The sequence below is a fragment of the Melanerpes formicivorus genome, unplaced genomic scaffold, assembly GCF_026170545.1.
Source record: "Melanerpes formicivorus ecotype bairdi unplaced genomic scaffold, bMelFor1.0.p_v2 SCAF_555, whole genome shotgun sequence".
NCBI lineage: Eukaryota > Metazoa > Chordata > Aves > Piciformes > Picidae > Melanerpes > Melanerpes formicivorus.
Window position 1 is genome coordinate 47,501 of NW_027142907.1, and position 8,469 is coordinate 55,969.

An 8,469-nucleotide genomic window follows, 5' to 3' on the forward strand; every position below is an offset into this window, starting at 1 on the left:
AGCGTCTTTCATTAAAGGTTGTGTTCTGAAGCAGTCTTTTCTTCAACAGCGCTGTTCTCCGGGGAGAAGGTCTGCCGGCATCTCTAGAAATCTCCCCCCGCCCCTGACCGCCTCCCCCCCCGCCCCCGTTGCCGGTTTGCGCGGCGCCCCCCCTCCCGACGTTGCCTCTTGCCGCTACCCCCCGCCCCCCCCCCGCTGCCGGTTTGCGCGGAGCCCCCCCTCCCGACGTTGCCTCTTGCCGCTACCCCCGCCCCCCCCCCGCTGCCGGTTTGCGCGGAGCTCCCCCTTCCCGCCGTTGCCTCTTGCCGCTACCCCCGCCCCCCCCCGCTGCCGGTTTGCGCGGAGCCCCCCCTTCCCGCCGTTGCCTCTTGCCGCTACCCCCGCCCCCCCCCGCTGCCGGTTTGCGCGGAGCCCCCCCCTTCCCGCCGTTGCCTCTTGCCGCTACCCCCGCCCCCCCCCGCTGCCGGTTTGCGCGGAGCCCCCCCTTCCCGCCGTTGCCTCTTGCCGCTACCCCCGCCCCCCCCCGCTGCCGGTTTGCGCGGAGGCCCCCCTTCCCGCCGTTGCCTCTTGCCGCTACCCCCGCCCCCCCCCCGCTGCCGGTTTGCGCGGAGCCCCCCCTTCCCGCCGTTGCCTCTTGCCGTTACCCCCCGCCCCCCCCCGCTGCCGGTTTGCGCGGAGCGCCCCCGCCTGCCGTTGCCTCTCGCCGCGGCCACCACCGCCCCCTCCACACCCCCGGGCCCCCGTTACCGGTTTGCGCGGAGCCCCCCCTCCCGACGTTGCCTCTTGCCGCTGCTGCCACCCCCAGCTCCCCACACCCCCCGGCTCCCGTTAGCGGTTTGCGCGGAGCCCCCCCTTCCCGCCGTTGCCTCTTGCCGCTACCCCCGCCCCCCCCCCCCCGCTGCCGGTTTGCGCGGAGCCCCCCCGCCTGCCGTTGCCTCTTGCCGCGGCCGCCACCGCCCCCCCCACACCCCCCGGCCCCCGTTACCGGTTTGCGCGGAGCCCCCCCTCCCGACGTTGCCTCTTGCCGCTGCTGCCACCCCCAGCTCCCCACACCCCCCGGCTCCCGTTAGCGGTTTGCGCGGAGCCCCCCCTTCCCCCCTTCGCGGGCTGCCGCTTCCCTCCCGGGCTGCCCGGCTGCTCTCTAACCCCTGCGACCGAGGCGGCGCTGTTAGGGCGGCCGTGCCGGTGCCCCTTGCCGCAGCTAGCCTCTCGCCGCTGCCCCTCCCGTCCGTCGTCCCCCGTCCCCAAAAACTTGCTGCTCTCCACGCTGGAGCCTGCCCGGGGGAGGTTGCGCTCCGCTCCTCCGGCCCTAAAGCCGCCCTCGCCCGCCCCCCGGCTTGCCGCTTGGCTCGGCTGCCCGCCCGCCCGCTAATCCCCCCAACGCCCCCACCCCAAAAACACCCCAGCCCTACCGCATGCCGCTCCCCCTCTCCCCGCTCTCGCTGACCGCTGCCACCCCCACCCCACCCCTCCCCCCCGAAACAAACCCCCCAGCCCTACCGCATGCCGCTCCCCCTCTCTCCCTAGCCTGCCCCCCCCGCCGTCGCTTGCTGCCGCCGCCGCCGCCGCCGCCGCCGCCGCCGCCGGGACCCGCCTCGGTCTGGTGGCGCGCGCTCGGAGATCCCCGGCTACCCGTCCGTCCGTCCGTCCCTCCCTCCCGCCCCGCCCCGGGGGAGGGCCCGGGGCAGCGCGGGCAGGCGGGGAGCAAAAAAAGGCGCGGGCGCCAAAAAACGTCGGGGTCCCGGGGTGGCGGAGGGGGGCGGCGGCGGGGGCGGCGGCGGGTACACGGCGCCGGGTCCAGGGCGCCGGGTCCAGCCCGTCCCGGGGCGGGGACAGGTGGTGTCGTCCGTCCCCGCCCCCGTAACCTGCTCTGAAGCATCCGCTTCCCGCCGCGGTTCGCCCTCCACCCCCCCGCCGCACACGCAGCTGCCGCTTCCCGCCGCCTCTGCCCCCCGCCCCGGGATCAACCACCCGCCGGGTCCAGCCGGTCCCGGTCCCGGGAACCTGCTCCCGGGGCCAGCCGGAGCCACGCCCCCTCCTCTGACGCTTCCAGCTGCCGCCTCCCCTCCCACCCCCCAAACTCACACTGGCCCTCGCCGGCCCGCCCACCCGCCTACCTGCTTGCCCGCCGCCGCTGGGTGGCGTGCCGGACACTCTCGCACACAGGTACACAGACAGGGACACAGGGACACAGGCACTCAGGCACACAGGGACACAGGGACACAGGGACACAAGGACACAGGGACACAGGCACTCAGGCACTCAGGCACTCAGGGACACAGGGACACAGGGACACAGGGACACAGGCACTCAGGCACTCAGGGACACAGGGACACAGGGACACAGGCACTCAGGCACACAGGGACACAGGTGGCGGGCCGGAGGCCGCTCTCCACTGTGTGGCAGGGGTCCAAGAGCCACCCCAGCCCAACCCAGAGGGTCTTTTGCACCTCTCTAGAGGCCACCCAGAGACCCCAGGCCGCAGCAGAAGCCTCCCCCGCATGCTCTGCAGGCTTCCGACCCACCCCAGGCCGCACCAGAAGCCTCCCCCGCATGCTCTGCAGGCTTCCGACCCACCCCAGGCCGCAGCAGAAGCCTCCCCCGCAAGCTCTGCAGGCTTCCGACCCACCCCAGGCCGCAGCAGAAGCCTCTCCCGCACGCTCTGCAGGCTTCCGACCCACCCCAGGCCGCAGCAGAAGCCTCTCCCGCACGCTCTGCAGGCTTCTCAGCCACCCCAGGCCGCAGCAGAAGCCTCTCCCGCACGCTCTGCAGGCTTCTCAGCCACCCCAGGCCGCACCAGAAGCCTCTCCCGCACGCTCTGCAGGCTTCTCAGCCACCCCAGGCCGCACCAGAAGCCTCCCCCGCACGCTCTGCAGGCTTCTCAGCCACCCCAGGCCGCACCAGAAGCCTCTCCCGCACGCTCTTCAGGCTTCTCAGCCACCCCAGGCCGCACCAGAAGCCTCCCCCGCACGCTCTGCAGGCTTCTCAGCCACCCCAGGCCGCACCAGAAGCCTCTCCCGCACGCTCTTCAGGCTTCTCAGCCACCCCAGGCCGCACCAGAAGCCTCCCCCGCACGCTCTGCAGGCTTCTCAGCCACCCCAGGCCGCACCAGAAGCCTCCCCCGCACGCTCTGCAGGCTTCCCACCCACCCCAGGCCGCAGCAGAAGCCTCTCCCGCACGCCCTGCAGGCTTCTCAGCCACCCCAGGCCGCAGCAGAAGCCTCTCCCGCACGCTCTGCAGGCTTCTCAGCCACCCCAGGCCGCAGCAGAAGCCTCTCCCGCACGCTCTGCAGGCTTCTCAGCCACCCCAGGCCGCAGCAGAAGCCTCTCCCGCACGCTCTGCAGGCTTCTCAGCCACCCCAGGCCGCAGCAGAAGCCTCTCCCGCACGCTCTTCAGGCTTCTCAGCCACCCCAGGCCGCACCAGAAGCCTCCCCCGCACGCTCTGCAGGCTTCTCAGCCACCCCAGGCCGCACCAGAAGCCTCTCCCGCACGCTCTTCAGGCTTCTCAGCCACCCCAGGCCGCACCAGAAGCCTCCCCCGCACGCTCTGCAGGCTTCTCAGCCACCCCAGGCCGCACCAGAAGCCTCCCCCGCACGCTCTGCAGGCTTCCCACCCACCCCAGGCCGCAGCAGAAGCCTCTCCCGCACGCCCTGCAGGCTTCTCAGCCACCCCAGGCCGCAGCAGAAGCCTCTCCCGCACGCTCTGCAGGCTTCTCAGCCACCCCAGGCCGCAGCAGAAGCCTCTCCCGCACGCTCTGCAGGCTTCTCAGCCACCCCAGGCCGCAGCAGAAGCCTCTCCCGCACGCTCTGCAGGCTTCTCAGCCACCCCAGGCCGCAGCAGAAGCCTCTCCCGCACGCTCTGCAGGCTTCTCAGCCACCCCAGGCCGCAGCAGAAGCCTCTCCCGCAAGCTCTGCAGGCTTCTCAGCCACCCCAGGCCGCAGCAGAAGCCTCTCCCGCACGCTCTGCAGGCTTCTCAGCCACCCCAGGCCCCAACAGAAGCCTCTCCCGCACGCTCTGCAGGCTTCCGACCCACCCCAGGCCGCAGCAGAAGCCTCTCCCGCACGCTCTGCAGGCTTCCGACCCACCCCAGGCCGCACCAGAAGCCTCCCCCGCACGCTCTGCAGGCTTCCGTCCCACCCCAGGCCGCACCAGAAGCCTCCCCCGCACGCTCTGCAGGCTTCCGTCCCACCCCAGGCCGCACCAGAAGCCTCCCCCGCACGCTCTGCAGGCTTCTCAGCCACCCCAGGCCGCACCAGAAGCCTCCCCCGCACGCTCTGCAGGCTTCTCAGCCACCCCAGGCCGCACCAGAAGCCTCCCCCGCACGCTCTGCAGGCTTCTCAGCCACCCCAGGCCGCAGCAGAAGCCTCCCCCGCACGCTCTGCAGGCTTCTCAGCCACCCCAGGCCGCAGCAGAAGCCTCCCCCGCACGCTCTGCAGGCTTCTCAGCCACCCCAGGCCGCAGCAGAAGCCTCCCCCGCACGCTCTGCAGGCTTCTCAGCCACCCCAGGCCGCAGCAGAAGCCTCCCCCGCACGCTCTGCAGGCTTCTCAGCCACCCCAGGCCGCAGCAGAAGCCTCCCCCGCACGCTCTGCAGGCTTCTCAGCCACCCCAGGCCGCAGCAGAAGCCTCTCCCGCACGCTCTGCAGGCTTCTCAGCCACCCCAGGCCCCAACAGAAGCCTCCCCCGCACGCTCTGCAGGCTTCTCAGCCACCCCAGGCCGCACCGGAAGCCTCTCCCGCACGCTCTGCAGGCTTCCGACCCACCCCAGGCCGCAGCAGAAGCCTCCCCCCGCACGCTCTGCAGGCTTCTCAGCCACCACAGGCCGCACCAGAGGATCTTTTGCACCTCTCTGGACGCCACCCAGAGACTCCAGGCCGCACCAGAGGCCCCCCCCCCCAACCATTTACAGGCTGCAGTGCCAGCCTAGGCCCTGCTGGCAGCCTCCCTTGTCTGCTTTGGAAGGCCTCCCATCCACTCCAGACCTGCCTGGAGGCCTCCCTCGACTGCTCCCGGGGCCCTCGAAGCCACCCTAGGCCTTTCTGGAGGACCTGCTCGACCGCTCGGGCGGCTTCTGACGCACCCTCGGCCATCCGGCGCCCAGCAGCTCCCAGGGACAGGCACCGGCCTCCCCCTCCGGCCGCCCCTGGGGCCGGGGGTGGCTCGGACTCGGCGCCCCCAACGTGTCGTCCCGTCCCCCCCCCCCCCCCCCCCGCACCGCCGAACATTCGCTGCAGCCGAGGGCTTGCCGCTCGACGCCTACCCCATCCGCCCAGCCCCCCGCTGCCGCCCGGCGCTGCCCCGGCCGCTGCGCCCCGCCTCTCATCGCTCCCCCCCACCCGGCAACCGGCCGCCGGGCACGGCAAGTCCCAGGGCAGGGAACAGGTGCTGCCGGGACCCCCGTGCTGGCTGCCGGCTTCCCGGGGCTGCCCCGGGCACGGACAGGTCGCCCCCCCCGCCCCGGCGAATGTTCACCGAACCGGCTGCCGGCTGCCTTCGAGCACCCCCCGCCCCCCGCCACTATCGTCCCCCCCGCCCCCCCTCCGCCTCCGCTGCCGCTTCTCCCCGCACCGCCTCCACTGCCTCCCCCCGCCGCCGGCGAACGAGTCGCCGGATCCGTAGGGTGCCGGGAGCCCGAACGGCGAGCGGCTCCGGCTGCTGCCGGGACCGCGGGGCTTCGAGCCGCTCCGGCCGCGCCCGGGACCCCGTGCCGGAAGCCGGCATCCCGGGACGGCCCCGGGACGGCCCCGGTCGCCGGCCGGGTGACGTTCAGCGAAGCGGCTGCCGCCAGTCTTTGGGCCTCCCCCGTGCCGGGGCCGCGGGGATTCGAGCCGGTCCGGCCGCGGCCGGGATCCCGGGCCGGACGATGGCTTCCCGGGCCGGTCCCGGTCGCCTCCCGGGTGACGTTCACCGAAGCGGCTGCCGGCTGTCTTCGAGCCCCCCCCCCGCCTCCGCCTCCGCTGCCGCTTCTCCCCGCACCCCCTCCACTGCCTCCCCCCGCTGCCGGCGAACGAGTCGGCGGATCCATACCGTCCCGAGAGCCCGAGGCGGCGGCACCCAGTGCGGGTCCGGCCGAGGCCGGGACCCCGTGCCTGTCGCAGGCTTCCCGGGACGGCCCCGGAACGGCCGCGGTCGCCGGCCGGGTGACGTTCACCGAAGCGGCTGCCGGCTGTCTTCGAGCCCCCCCCCCTCCGCCTCCGCTGCCGCTTCTGCCCGCACCTCCTTCACTGCCTCCCCCCGCCGCCCGCGAACGAGTCGCCGGATCCGTAGGGTGCCGGGAGCCCGAACGGCGAGCGGCTCCGGCTGCTGCCGGGACCGCGGGGCTTCGAGCCGCTCCGGCCGCGGCCGGGACCCCGTGCCGGAAGCCGGCATCCCGGGACGGCCCCGGGACGGCCCCGGTCGCCGGCCGGGTGACGTTCAGCGAAGCGGCTGCCGCCAGTCTTTGGGCCTCCCCCGTGCCGGGGCCGCGGGGATTCGAGCCGGTCCGGCCGCGGCCGGGATCCCGGGCCGGACGATGGCTTCCCGGGCCGGTCCCGGTCGCCTCCCGGGTGACGTTCACCGAAGCGGCTGCCGGCTGTCTTCGAGCCCCCCCCCGCCTCCGCCTCCGCTGCCGCTTCTCCCCGCACCCCCTCCACTGCCTCCCCCCGCTGCCGGCGAACGAGTCGGCGGATCCATACCGTCCCGAGAGCCCGAGGCGGCGGCACCCAGTGCGGGTCCGGCCGAGGCCGGGACCCCGTGCCTGTCGCAGGCTTCCCGGGACGGCCCCGGAACGGCCGCGGTCGCCGGCCGGGTGACGTTCACCGAAGCGGCTGCCGGCTGTCTTCGAGCCCCCCCCCCCTCCGCCTCCGCTGCCGCTTCTGCCCGCACCTCCTTCACTGCCTCCCCCCGCCGCCCGCGAACGAGTCGCCGGATCCGTAGGGTGCCGGGAGCCCGAACGGCGAGCGGCTCCGGCTGCTGCCGGGACCGCGGGGATTCGAGCCGCTCCGGCCGCGGCCGGGACCCCGTGCCGGAAGCCGGCATCCCGGGACGGCCCCGGGACGGCCCCGGTCGCCGGCCGGGTGACGTTCAGCGAAGCGGCTGCCGCCAGTCTTTGGGCCTCCCCCGTGCCGGGGCCGCGGGGCTTCGAGCCGGTCCGGCCGCGGCCGGGATCTCGTGCCGAACGTCGTCTTCCCGGGACGGTCCCGGGAGGGCCCCAGTCTCCTCCCGGGTGACGTTCACCGAAGCGGCTGCCGGCTGTCTTCGAGCCCCCACCCCTGCCGTGGCCGCGGGGATTCGCCCCGGTCCGGCAGCTGACGGTTCCCTGTGCCGGACGCCGGCTTCCCGGGACTGCCCCGGGCCGGTCCCGGTCGCCTCCCGGGTGACGTTCACCGAAGCGGCTGACGGCTGTCTCCGAGCACCCCCCCCCCCCCTCCGCCTCCGCTGCCGCTTCTGCCCGCACCTCCTTCACTGCCTCCCCCCGCCGCCCGCGAACGAGTCGGCGGATCCGTAGGGTGCCGGGAGCCCGAACGGCGAGCGGCTCCGGCTGCTGCCGGGACCGCGGGGATTCGAGCCGCTCCGGCCGCGGCCGGGACCCCGTGCCGGAAGCCGGCATCCCGGGACGGCCCCGGGACGGCCCCGGTCGCCGGCCGGGTGACGTTCAGCGAAGCGGCTGCCGCCAGTCTTTGGGCCTCCCCCGTGCCGGGGCCGCGGGGCTTCGAGCCGGTCCGGCCGCGGCCGGGATCTCGTGCCGAACGTCGTCTTCCCGGGACGGTCCCGGGAGGGCCCCAGTCTCCTCCCGGGTGACGTTCACCGAAGCGGCTGCCGGCTGTCTTCGAGCCCCCACCCCTGCCGTGGCCGCGGGGATTCGCCCCGGTCCGGCAGCTGACGGTTTCCTGTGCCGGACGCCGGCTTCCCGGGACTGCCCCGGGACAGCCCCGGTCGCCTCCCGGGTGACGTTCACCGAAGCTGCTGCCGCCTGTCTTTGTCCCCCCCCCCCCGTGCTCTCCCTCAGCCGGGAGGTAGACGTGCTCTCCCTCGGCGAGTAGACGTGCTCTCCCTCGGCGAGTAGACGTGCTCTCCCTCGGCGAGTAGACGTGCTCTCCCTCGGCGAGTAGACGTGCTCTCCCTCGGCGAGTAGACGTGCTCTCCCTCGGCGAGTAGACGTGCTCTCCCTCGGCGAGTAGACGTGCTCTCCCTCGGCGAGTAGACGTGCTCTCCCTGGGCGAGTAGACGTGCTCTCCCTGGGCGAGTAGACGTGCTCTCCCTGGGCGAGTAGACGTGCTCTCCCTGGGCGAGTAGACGTGCTCTCCCTGGGCGAGTAGACGTGCTCTCCCTGGGCGAGTAGACGTGCTCTCCCTTGGCGAGTAGACGTGCTCTCCCTCGGCGAGTAGACGTGCTCTCCCTCGGCGAGTAGACGTGCTCTCCCTCGGCGAGTAGACGTGCTCTCCCTCGGCGAGTAGACGTGCTCTCCCTGGGCGAGTAGACGTGCTCTCCCT